Source organism: Bubalus kerabau, chromosome 18 (genome assembly GCF_029407905.1).
Source record: "Bubalus kerabau isolate K-KA32 ecotype Philippines breed swamp buffalo chromosome 18, PCC_UOA_SB_1v2, whole genome shotgun sequence".
NCBI lineage: Eukaryota > Metazoa > Chordata > Mammalia > Artiodactyla > Bovidae > Bubalus > Bubalus kerabau.
Window position 1 is genome coordinate 34,396,409 of NC_073641.1, and position 14,022 is coordinate 34,410,430.

The window sequence follows — 14,022 nt, forward strand, 5'->3', positions numbered from 1 at the left end:
ATTCACTGCAACTAGAGAAAGCCCATGCACTGTAACAAAGACTCACTACAGTGAAAAAATAAAATAAATAAGTCTTCAAAAAAAAAAAAAAGAGAGAGAGAGAGAAAGCTAAAGTAGCCAGGGAAGTATAACTCAATCAATTCAGGGAACAAAAATAGCATAGATGGCTGACACTTATCAAAAACAATGGAAGCCAAAGGTAATTAATTATATCTTTAAAGTGCTGAAATAAAAATGTCAACCCAAGAGTTTATTTCCAAATGTATATTATAATTCCTAGAGTAATCTTGAACATTCATTGGAAGGACAGATGCTGAAGCTGAAGTTCTAATACTTTGGCCAGCTGATGCAAAGAGCCGCCTCACTGAAAAATACCCTGATATTGGGAAAGACTAAAGGCAAAAGGAGAAGAGGGTAGCAGAGGATGAGATGATTAGATAGCATCACCAACTCAATGGACATGAATTTGAGCAAACTCCAGGAGATAGTGGAGGACAGAGGAGCCTGCTGCCCATGGGGTCCCAGAGAGTCAGACACAACTTAGCGACTGAACAACAAAACAGCAACTACTAAAAAATAATATAAAGTGACATAGCTATAGTGTCAAAATGATTTTTGGCCCAACAATTTACTACTGGGCTAACTCTTCCACAGAGAATATAATATAAAAAAGCAGTTACCTGATACAACTAAACTGTCAAGAGAAGCAGGCAAATTTTGGTAGAAAATATACACTCTCTGAGAAGTTTGACAGAGTGATTTCCCACTTTTTTTTTTAACTTGTAGATTGTGGGTAGGTATTGGTATATATACATTGTAGCATGGGGAACTGGTAGAATAATCACAGCCTCTGGGGCATGAGGAATAAGCCTACCAACGCAGGCCAATTGCAGTCATTAGAGAGACAAGGGGAAGTCTTAGAAAAGAAAAAACTAGGAAGGGAATCCCCTAATTCTCTGTCTATATCTTGGTCTGAATCTTGTGTTCAAAACCACTTATGCTGCTCACTTAAACAAAGATATGAACTGAGAGTACAGCTATTGCCCAAACTGGATAGAACCTGCAATTTATATCTAAACATGTTAACTGTTCAAATGAAAACAACATGAACTATTGGAGAAAAATAACAGATTCCAGAGTCCCCACAACTTAGTATATTTATTTTTCAGGATACAATAAAAAATTCTTCAATATAACAAAGAAAATGAGAATGACACTCTTTTCCTTAATAAGAGAATATCAACTGAAATCCATTCTTTCACATTTTGAAATTAACAGACAAGGATTTTTAAGTAGCCATCACAATCATTCTCAGTGATGTAAAGGAATGTATCCTCTCAATGAAAAAAATCTGAGAAGAAAAATAAACTTAAAAAAAAGAAAATTGTAGAACATGACATCTAATTGAAAATTTCTTGGGGTTTATTTAACAAGAGGATAGAGATAAAAGAGGAGTTTGAGGGATATTAATCAATTGCAACTGCCCAAATTACAGAACAAAGATTGAAAAAAAAATGAGCAAAGAGTCAGGGATAGGTTAAATAACAACATATTTTATGGTGTTATACAATGGAGACCTAAAAGGGAAGAAAAGAAGAGAAAAAGGAGAATAAAATATATTTGAAGAAATAATGACCCCAAATTTCCTAACTTGGTTAATGAGATGAATTTCTATATTCAATATGTTCATTAACAACCTCTAAGTTGGATAAATATAAAGACACCATACCTGGATGCACTATAACGAAAGTGTTGAAAACAAAGATAAAAAGTAAACTTGAAAGCAGTTAAAAAAAAAATTATATTCAAAGGACTGAAGATGCAATTAGTGAATGACTTATTGGAAATTAGAGTATAGAAGAGAAAAAAAGAACATCTTGAAGGGCTGAGAGAATAAAATTGTCAACCAATGATTTTATATATATTGGCATACCTTGGCATACCAGTACTGGTATTGGTATACCAGTACAATAAAGCAAATTATCACAATAGAGTCACACAAATTGTTCGGTTCCCAAATATTGGATTGGTCAAAAAGTTTCTTTGGTTTTTAAATAAATATAAAAGACACATTTTTCATTTGCACCAAGAACTTTACTGAATAACAGTTTCACCTTTTTTTCCACTCCCTTTTGCCATTCTTCAGGCAACTTCATAATTGCGTCTTCCAAAACTTTTTATCATTTTGAGCCAAGAACTCTTCCTGGTGCCTTTTACAGTCTTCCAGGAAACTGAAACTTTTTCTATTAAGAGAATTTTGTGAAGACTGAAATAAATTGAAATCCAAAGTTACAATGTTTGATGAATACAGAGGATGAATCAGAACATCTCAACTAAGCTGTAACAGTTTTTGCCTATTCATCAAAGAAACATGCAGTTGTGCATAACCCTGATGGAAGATAATGCATTTTCTGTTGACTCACTCTTGACACTTTTTGTCAAGTACTGCTTTCAGTTGGTCTAACTGGGAGCACTCAGTCAGTTCAGTCATTCGGTTGTGTCTGACTCTCTGTGAGCCCATGGGCTGCAGCACGCCAGGCCTCCCAGTCCATCACCAACTCCCAAAGTTTACCCAAACTCATGTCCATTGAGTTGGTGATGCCTTCCAACTATCTCATCTTCTGTCATCCCCTTCTCCTCCCGCCCTCAATCTTTCCCAGCATCAGGGTCTTTTCAAATGAGTCAGCTCTTCGCATCAGGTGGCCAAAGTATTGGAGCTTCAGCTTCATCATCAGTCCCTTCAATGAACACTCAGGACTGATCTCCTTTGGAATGGACTGGTTGGATCTCCTTGTGCTCCAAGGGACTCTCAAAAGTCTTCTTCAACACCATGGTTCAAAAGCATCAATTCTTCCGTGCTCAGATTTCTTTATAGTCCAACTCTCATATCCATACATGACTACTGGAAAAACCATAGCCTTGACGAGATGGACCTTTGTTGACAAAGTAATGTCTCTGCTTTTTAATATGCTGTCTAGTTTGGTCAAAACATTTCTTCCAAGGAGCAAGCATCTTTTAATTTCATGCCTGCAGTCACCACGTGCAGTGATTTTTGGAGCCCCCCAAAATAAAGTCTGCCATTGTTTCTACTGTTTCCCCATCTATTTGCCATGAAGTGATGGGACCAGATGCCATGATCTTAGTTTTCGGAATGATGAACAGTAAGCCAGCTTTTTCACTCTCCTTTAATCCTCATCAAGAGGCTCTTTAGTTCTTCTTCACTTTCTGCCATAAGCGTGGTGTCATCCGCATATCTGAGGTTATTGATATTTCTCCTGGCAATCTTGATTCCAGCTTGTGCTTCCAGCCCAGCGTTCCTCATGATGTACTCTGTATAGACGTTAAATAAACAGAGTGACAATATACAGCCCTGACGTACTCCTTTTCCTATTTGGACCAGTCTGTTATTCCATGTCCAGTTCTAACTGTTGCTTCCTGACCTGCATACTAATTTCTCAATAGACAGGTCAGGTGGTCTGGTATTCCCATCTCTTTCAGAATTTTCCACAGTTTATTGTGATCCACATAGTCAAAGGCTTTGGCATAGTCAATAAAACAGAAATAGATGTTTTTCTGGAATGTTCTTGCTTTTTCGATGATCCAACGGATGCTGGCAATTTGATCTCTGGTTCCTTTACCTTTTCTAAATCCAGCTTGAACATCTGGAAGCTCACAGTTCACATACTGTTGGAGCCTTACTTGGAGAATTTTGAGCAATACTTTAGTAGCGTGTGAGATGAGAGGAATTGTGCGGTAGTTTAAACATTATTTGGCATTGCCTTTCTTAGGGACTGGAATGAAAACTGACCTTTTCCAGTCCTGTAGCCACTGCTGAGTTTTCCCTAACCCTAACCCAAATATGCTGACATATTGAGTGCAACACTTTCACAGCATCATCTTTTAGGATTTGAAATAGCTCAACTGGAATTCCATCACCTCTATTAGGTTTGTTCATAGTGATGCTTCCTAAGGCCCACTTTACATTGTATTCCAGGATGTCTGGCTGTAGGTGAGTGATCACACCATCGTGATTATCTGGGTTGTGAAGATCTTTTTTATACAATTGTTCTGTGTAATTTTGCCACCTCTTCTTAATATCTTCTCTTTCTGTTAGGTCCATATCATTTCTCTCCTTTATTGAGTCCATCTTTGCATGAAATGTTCCCTTGGTATCTCTAATTTTCTTGAAGAGATCTCTAGTCTTTCCCATTCTATTGTTTTCCTAGTAGTACTAGGTGCACTGCTTGTTGGAATTAATCATTTGGTTTTCCAGAAGATGCTAATAGAGGACTCCCTTCCAATCCCACAATATACATAGCCTCACCTTTTCTGGATGAAGATTGGCGTTTGGTGTGGTTGGTGATTGTTCAAGCACAATCTCTTCCATTCCACATTATGGTACAGTATACAGTTTTCATCACCCATAACAATTTGTTCTAAAAATGGAATGCTTTTGTCACATTCAGTAGAGAATTGCATGTGGAAATATAGTCAAGAAGTTTTTCAATTGACTTACGTGGAACCCAAACATCAAAGCAATTAATATAACCAAGCTGGTGCAAATGATTTTCAATGCTTGATTTGGATATTTGGAGAATGTCAGCTAACTCCTGTGTGGTATAACATTGATTGTTGTCAATTATGTCTTGATTTGATCACTATCAACTTCAGCTGGTCTGAACATCATCCAGAGAGAAATCTCCAGCATGAAACTTTGCAAACCACTTTTGACATGTTTGATCAGGGTCAGCACCTTCTAAATACACGGAACAAATCTTTGCTTTTCAGTTATGTTTTTTACCTTTCTTTAAATAATACAGCATAACATGCCAAAAATGAGGTTTTTATCTTCCATCTTCAACATTAAAATGGCTACACAAAAATTCACCAATGCTGGTAAGTTTTTTAATGCATGCTGATATGAGAACTGTTACAATACAATCTAACAAAACTGCTTTGAATGAAATTAAAGACAACTAAGCACTACTAGAATCAGCCTACAGAAAAAACGAATGAATTTTTTGGCTAACACAATACATACAAAGTTACGTTTACGGTATACTGTAGGCTTCCCAGGTGGTGTGGTGGTAAAGAATTCGCCTGCCAATGCAGGAGACATTAAGAGACATGCATTTGATCCTGGTTGGGAAGATCCCCTGGAGTGGAAACCCACTTTAGAATTCTTGCCTGGGAAATCCCATGGACAGAGGAGCCTTGCAAGCTACAGTCCATGGGGTCACAAAGAGTTGGACACGACTGAGTGACTGAGCATGCACAAACTCATGTAGTCTATTAAGTGTGCAACAGTATTATGTTTAAAAATACAATGTAAGGGGGGGCAGTCCCAAGATGGTGGAGGAATAGGACAGGGAGACCACTTTCTCCCCCACAAATGCGTCAAAAGATCATTTGAATGCTGACCAACTTCCACAAAACAACTTCTGTATGCTGGCGGAGGACACCAGGCACTCAGAAAGGCAGCCCATTCTCTTTGAAAGGAGGTAGAACAAAATATAGAAGACAAAAAGAGAGACAAAAGAATTAGGGACGGAGATCCGTCCTGAGGAGGGAGTTGTGAAACAGAAGTTTCCAAACAGTAGGAAACCCTCTCACAGGTGGGTCTGTGGGGAGTTCTGAAATCTCAGAGGGCAACATAACTGGGAGAAAAGAAAAAAAAAAAAAAAAAAAAAAACAACCCACAGAATAGGCACCTAACTGCAACTGCCAGCAGAGAAGTAGGCCAGAGGCTGGTATCCACCAGCAGCGAGGGGGATCTGGACAGGGAGGTGTGGGTGGTATCATCGGTCCTTAGCGTAAAGACCAGGCCTCAATGCCCTGAGGACAATCTGAAGGGGATAATGTGAGATAGCAACCCAAACTGTGAGATCGCCAGAAAGGAAAAAAAAAAAAGAGAGAGAACTTTCCTGTGAAAGGCTATAACTCACAGCCTGGCCCATTCTCAGAGCAAAAGGATTGAGTGAATACCAAAGGAGAGCTACCCGGCTGCATATAGGCCCCTCCCCACCACCACCGGAGGCAGAGAGGCAGGTGTGCAACAGCCAGAGCCGGAAGGCAAGGGGCTGCTCTACTCTCGGCCCCAGAGACCAGCATCCTCCAGCAAACTGTGAGCAGGCTCCCAGTTGCTAATCACGTCTTCCTAGGATCCTGGATGGTTGACATCTGCCAGGAGGGCCACAGCCTGAGATCAGCTCCCCAAAAGAGATATATGGCACACCTGAGATGGTGCTCTCACAGTGCACCTGGGAAGCCGAGCAGCCAGGACCAGGGGTGTGATTAAAACACACCTGGAACAGTGTGCTCACCAAGCACCTGGTCACCTGAGCTGGTCAGACTCGGGAAGGGCACAAAATGCATGCCCAACCAAGTCTGTGCCCTTGAGGAGAACCCAAGAACCTGAACCTGAGTGGCTTAGACCTGGGAAGTGCATGAAACATAGGGCCTGCTTTGGACAGTGCCCTGCAGAGCACCCTGGAGCCAGAGCAGTGTAGACCCGGAAAGCACATGCTGCTGTGAGCTGGGGCAAAGGCAATGCGGTCCATACACTGCGAGCACTCCCCATACACGTCAGCGATATTTGTTTGCAGTGTTCCTCCCTCCCCACGACACAACTGAACAAGTGAGCCTAAATAAGTGACCACCTTCACCCCTTTGTGTCAGGGCAGAAATTAGACACCAAAGAGACTTGCAAACAGAGGAAGTCAAAATAAACAAAGAATAGGGAATCGCTCTGGAAGTGACAGGTACAACAGATTAAAACCCTGTAGTTAACATTGACTAAGTATTGGAGGCGGCCTACAGACTTTGCGAACAAGTACAAGCTGGAACAAGGAACTATCTGAAACTGAAGTGACCCCACACTGCCCACAAAAGCTCCAGAGACATTCCTAAATATATTTTTACAATTATCACTTTTTAATTTTTGTAGTTCAAGTTCATTTCTCCTTTAATTTTCATTTTTATAACCTCCTGTTACCTTGCCAAAAAAAGACCCTAATTTTAAAGCAAACTTCATATATATTTTTCACAATTTTTGTGATTTTGTTTTGTATTTTTAATATTGTATTTTGAGAGTCTAGCCTCTACACTAGATTTTTAATATTTGCTTTTTGGTATTTGCTATCAGTTATGTACCTTTAAGAATCTAATCTTCAGTATCCACTTTCACTTAGGGGTGCGATTACTGACTTGATTGCTCTCTCCCGTTTTGACACTCCCTTTTCTCCCCCAGGCCACCTCTATCTCCTCCCTTCCCCTTCTCTTCTCTACTTAACTCGGTGAATCTCTCTAGGTATTCTAGGCTGTGGAGAACACTTAGGGAACTGATTACTGGCTAGATTGGTCTCTCCCTTTTTGACTCCCCCGTCTTCTCCTCTTGGTTACCTCTATCTCCCTCCTCCCTCTTCTCTTCTCTAAGTAACTCTGTGAATCTCTCTGGGTGTTACAGGCTGTGGAAAGCACACAGGGAATTGATTACTAGCTAGACTGCTTTCTCCCCTTTGACTCTCCCTCTTCTCCTCCTGGTGACCTCTATCTCCCTCCTCCTCTTCTCTTCCATGTAACTCTGTGAACCTTTTTGGTGTCCCTTGCTGTGGAGAATTGTTTCACCATTAACTTAGATGTTTTATCATCTGTGCTGTATGGATGGAGAAGTCTTGAGGCTACTCTAAGACTAAGACTGAAAGCCAGAGGCAGGAGGCTTAACTCCAAAACTTGAGAACATCAGAGAACTCGTGATTCCAGGGAACATTAATAGACAAGAGCTCATCCAAAAGCCTCCGTATCAACACTGAAACCAAGCTCCACCTAAGAGCCAACAAGTTCCATAACAAGACATACCAGGCTAATTCTCCAGCAAAGCAGGAACACAGCCCTGAGCATTAAAAGACAGGCTGCCCAAAGCCATACCAAAACCATAGACACCCCAGAACTCACTACTGGACACTTCATTGCACTGCAGAGAGAAGAGATCCAGCTCCACCCACCAGAACATGGACACAAGCTCTCCTAACCAGGAAACCTTGACAAGCCACTAGTCCAACCCCATCTGTAGGGAGCAGGCTCCACAATAAAGAGGAACCACAAACTTCCAGCCTACATAAAGGGCACCCCAAACACAGAAATCTAAACAAAATGAAAAGGCAGAGAAATATTCAGCAGGTAAAGGAATATGATAAATGCCCACCAAACAAAAAGAGTAGGAGATAGGGAGTCTACCTGAAAAAGAATTCAGAATAATAGTAAAGATGATCCAAAATCTTGAAAACAAAATGGAGTTACAGATAAACAGATTAGAGACAAGGATTGAGAAGATGCAAGAAACATTCAACAAGGACTTAGAATAAATAAAGAAGAGTCAATCAACAATGAATAATGCAATAACTGAGACCAAAAGCACTCTGGAGGGAAACAAGAGTAGAATAACTGAGGCAGAAGATAGGAAAAGTGAGATGGAAGACAGAATGGTAGAAATAAATGAAGCAGAGAGGAAAAAAGAATTAAAAGAAATGAGGACAATCTCAGAGAGCTCTGAGACCATGTTAAATGCCCCATCCGAACCATAGGAGTCCCAGAAAAAGAAATCAAAAAGAACAGGCATAAGAAAATACTTGAAGAGATAATAGTTGAAAACTTCCCTAAAATGGGTAAGGAAATAGCCAACAAAGTCCAAGAAACTCAGAGAGTCCCAAACAGAATAAACCCAAGGTGAAGACACACATTAATCAAATTAACAAAGATCAAACACAAAGAACAAATATTAAAAGCAGCAAGGGAAAAGCAACAAATAACACACAGGGGATCCCCATAAGGATAACAGCTGATCTTTCAACAGAAACTCTTCAGGCTAGAAAGGAATGGCAGGACATACTTAAAGTGATGAAAGAAAAACCTACAACCCAGATTACTATATCCAGGAAGGATTTCATTCAAATATGAAGGAAAAAGCAAAAGCTTTACAGACAAGCAAAAGAATTCAGCACCTCCAAACCAACTCTTCAACAAATGCTAAAGGATCTTCTCTAGACAGGAAACATGAAAAGGTTTATAAATTCAAACCCAAAATAATAAAGTAAATGGCAACAGGATCATACCTATCATTAATTACCTTAAATGTAAATGGGTTGAATACAGCACCCAAAAGATAAAGACTGGCTGAATGGATACAAAAACAAGACCCCTATATATGCTGTTTACAAGAGACCCACCTCAAATCAAGGGACTGAAAGTGAAGGGCTGGAAAAAGATATTTTATGCAAATAGAGACCAAAAGAAAGCAGGAGTAGCAGTACTCATATCAGATAAAATAGATTTTGAAATAAAGGCCATGAAAAGAGACAAAGGATACTACATAATATCAAAGGATCAATCCAGGAAGAGGCTGTAACAATTATAAATATATATGCACCCAACATAGGAGCACCTCAATACATAAGGCAAACGCTAACAAGTATGAAAGGGGAAATTAACAAGAATAGTGAAAGACTTTAATACCCCACTCACACCTATGGATAGATCAACCAAACAGAAAATTAGCAAGGAAACACAAACTTTAAATGATACAATGGACCAGCTAGACCTAATTGATATCAATAGGACATTTCACCCCATAACAATGAATTTCACCTTTTCCTCACGTGCACACAGAACATTCTCCAGGATAGATCACATTCTGGGCCATAAATATAGCCTTAGTAAATTCAAAAAAACTGAAATCATTCAAGCATCTTTTCTGATCACAATGTGGTAAGATTAGATGTCAACTACAGGAAAAAAACTATTAAAAATACAAACATATGGAGGCTAAATAACATGCTTCTGAATAACCAACAAATCATGAAAGAAATAAAAAAGGAAATAAAATATGCATACAAATGAATGAAAATGAAAACATGACAACCCAAAACCTATGGGATTCAGTAAAAGCAGTGCTAAGGGGAAGGTTCATAGCAATACAAGCCTACCTCAAGAAACAAGAGAAAAATCAGATAAATAACCTAACTTTACACCTAAAGCAACTAGAAAAAGAAGAAATGAAGAACCTCAGGGTTAGTAGAAGGAAAGAAATCATAAAAATTAGGGCAGAAATAAATGAAAGAGAAACAAAGGAGACTATAGCAAAAATCAACATAAGTAAAAGCTGGTTCTTTGGGAAGATAAATAAAATACACAAACCATTAGCCAGACTTATCAAGAAAAAAAGGGAGAAGAATCAAATCAACAAAATTAGAAATGAAAATGGAGAAATCACAACAGACAACACAGAAATACAAAGCATCATAAGAGACTACTATCAGCAATTATATGCCAATAAAATGGATAACTTGGAAGAAACAGATGAATTCTTAGAAAACCATAATCTTCTAAAACTGAACCAGGAAGAAACAGAAAATCTTAACAGATCCATCCCAAGCACAGAAATAGAAAATGTAATAAAAAATCTTCCAACAAACAAAAGCCCAGGACCAGATGGCTTCACAGGTGAATTCTACCAAAACTTTAGAGAAGAGCTAACACCTATCGTACTCAAACTCTTCCAGAAAGTTGCAGAGGAAGGTAAACTCCCAAACTCATCTATGAGGCCACCATTATCCTAATACCAAAACCAGATAAAGATGCCACAAGAAAAGAAAACTACAAGCCAACATCACTGATGAACACAGATGCAAAAATCCTCAACAAAATTCTAGTAAACAGAATCCAACAACATATTGAAAAGATCATACATCATGAGCAAGTGGGCTTTATCACAGGGATGCAAGGATTCTTCAATATTTGCAAATCAATCAATGTGATACACCACATTAACAAATTGAAGGATAAAAACCATATGATTATCTCAATAGATACAGAGAAAGCCTCTGACAAAATTCAACATCCATTTATTATAAAAACTCTCCAGAAAGTAGGCATAGAAGGAATATACCTCAACATAATAAAAGCCATATATGATAAACCCACAGCAAACATTATCCTCAATGGTGAAAAACTGAAAGCATTTCCCCTAAAGTCAGGAACAAGACAAGGGTGCCCACTCTCACCACTACTATTCAACATAGTTTTGGAAGTTTTAGTCACAGCAATTAGAGAAGAAAAAGAAATAAAAGGAATCCAGATTAGAAAAGAAGTAAAACTCTCATTGTTTGCACATGACATGATCCTCTACATAGAAAACCCTAAAGACACCACCAGAAAATTACTAGAGCTAATCAATGAATATAGTAAAGTTGCAGGATATAAAATAATATTCAGAAATCCCTTGCATTCCTATATACTAACAATGAGAAAACAGAAAGAGAAATTAAGGAAATAATCACATTCACCATTGTGACAAAAAAGAATAAAATACTTAGGAATAAATCTACCCAAAGAAACAAAAGACCTATATATAGAAAACTATAAAACACTGATGAAAGAAATCAAAGATGACACAAATACATGGAGAAATATACCATGTTCATGGATTAGAAGAATCAATATAGTGAAAATGAGTATACTACCCAGGGCAATCTATAGATTCAATGCAATCCCTATCAAGCTACCAACAGTATTTTTCAGAGAACTAGAACAAATAATTTCACAATTTGTATGGAAATACAAAAAAACCTCGAAAAGCCAAAGCAATTTTGAGAAAGAAGAATGGAACTAGAGGAATCAACCTGCCTGACTTCAGACTACACTACAAAGCTATATGACAGTATGGTATTGGCAAAAAGACAGAAATACAGAGCAGTAGACAAAACAGAAAGCCCAGAGCTAAGTCCACGAACCTATGGACACCTTATCTTTGACAAAGGAGGGAAAAACATACAATGGAGAAAAGACAATCTCTCTAACAGGTGGTGCTGCGAAAACTGGTCAACCACCTGTAAAAGAATCAAACTAGAACACTTTTTAACACCATACACAAAAATAAACTCAAAATGGATTAAAGATCTAAATGTAAGACCAGAAACTATAAAACTCCTAGAGGAAAACATAGGCAAAACACTCTCTGACATAAACCACAGCAAGATCCTCTCCCAGAGGATCTTCACAGCAAGACCCACCTCCCAGAGTAATGCAAATAAAAGCAAAAAAAAATAAATGGGACCTAATTAAACTTAAAAGCTTTTGCACAACAAAGGAAACTATAAGCAAGGTGAAAAGACAGCCTTCAGAGTGGGAGAAAATAATAGCAAATGAAGCAACTGACAAAGAATTAATCTCAAAAATATATAAACAGATCATGCGGCTCAATACTAGAAAAATAAATGACCCAATCAAAAAATGGGCCAAAGAACTAAACAGACATTTCTCCAAAGAAGACATACAGATGGCTAACAAACACATGAAAAGATGCTTAACATAACTCATTATCAGAGAAAGGCAAATCAAAACCATGATGAGGTACCATCTCATACTGATCAGAATGGCTGCTATCAAAAAGCCCAGAAACAATAAATGCTGGAGAGGATGCAGAAAAAACGGAACCCTCTTACTGTTGGTGGGAATGCAAACAAGTACAGCAACTATGGAGAACAGTGTGGAGGTTCCTTAAAAAACTGAAAATAGAACTGCCTTATGACCCAGCAATCTTAATGCTGGGCATACACACCAAGGAAACCAGAATTGAAAGAGACATGTGTACCCCAGTGTTCACTGAAGCACTGTTTACAATAGCTAGGACATGGAAGCAACCTAGATGTCCATTGCCAGATGAATGTATAAGAAAGTTGTGGTACATATACACAATGACTATTACTCATATATTAAAAAGAACACATTTGAATCAGTTCTAATGAGGTGGATAAAACTGGAGCCTTTATACAGAGTGAAGTAAGTCAGAAAGAAAAACACCAATACAGTATACTAACACATATATATGGAATTTGGGAGAAGGCAGTGGCACCCCACTCCAGTACTCTTGCTTGGAGAATCCCATGGACGGAGGAGCCTGGTAGGCTGCAGTCCATGGGGTCGCGAAGAATCGGACACAATTGAGTGACTTCACTTTCACTTTTCACTTTCATGCATTGGAGGAGGAAATGGCAACCCACTCCAGTGTTCTTGCCTGGAGAATCCCAGGGACGGGGGAGCCTGGTGGGCTGCTGTCTCTGGGGTCACACAGAGTCGGACACGACGGAAGTGACTTAGCATAGCATTAGCATATGGAATTTAGAAAGATGGTAATGACAACCCTATATGCTAGACAGCAAAAGAGACACAGATATAAATAACAGACTTTTGGACTCTGTGGGGGAAGCTGAGGGTGGGATGATGTGAGAGAATGGCATTGAAACATGTATATTACCATATGTGAAATAGATCACCAGTCGAAGTTTGATGCATGAAACAGGGTACTCAAAGCTGGTACACTGGGATGGCCCAGAGGGATGGGATGCAGCGGGAGGTGGGAGGGCAGTTTGAGATAGGGGACACATGTACATCCCTGGCTGATTCATGTCAATGTATGGCAAAAAACCACCGTAGTATTGTAAGGTAATTAGCCTCCAATTAAAATAAATTAATTAATTTTAAAAATACAATGTAAATATCTTAACAAATACTTAACTGCTAAAAAATGCTGATCATCATCTGCTGCTGCTGCTAAGTCGCTTCAGTCGTGTCTGACTCTGTGCAACCCCAGAGACGGCAGCCCACCAGGCTCCCCCGTCCCCGGGATTCTCCAGGCAAGAACACTGGAGTGGGTTGCCATTTCCTTCTCCAATGCATGAAAGTGAAAAGTGAAAGTGAAGTCTCTGAGTCGTGCCTGATTCTTAGAGACCCCATGGACTGCAGCCCACCAGGCTCCTCCGTCCATGGGATTTTCCAGGTAAGAGTACTGGAGTCGAGTGCCATTGCCTTCTCCAGATCATCATCTGAGCTATCAGCAAGTCAGAGTGGTAACATCAAAGATCACTGATCACAGATCACCATAACAAATACAGTAAAAAGAAAAAGCTTGAAATATTGTAAGAATTATCAAAATGTGACAGAGATATTAAGTGAGCAAATGTTGCTGGA

At 39.1% G+C, this 14,022-nt stretch overlaps 1 long non-coding RNA gene across 1 annotated transcript in view; it reads right to left on the reverse strand.

The window, feature by feature from the left end:
- The window catches only part of LOC129633094 (uncharacterized), a 29,634-nt gene extending 22,461 nt beyond the window's left edge, over positions 1-7,173 (reverse strand). Inside the window, exon 1 of the long non-coding RNA XR_008704881.1 lies at positions 7,153-7,173. This is a non-coding gene — a long non-coding RNA (uncharacterized LOC129633094). The remainder of the gene's footprint in view (positions 1-7,152) is intronic.
- Positions 7,174-14,022: the final 6,849 nt, after the last annotated feature.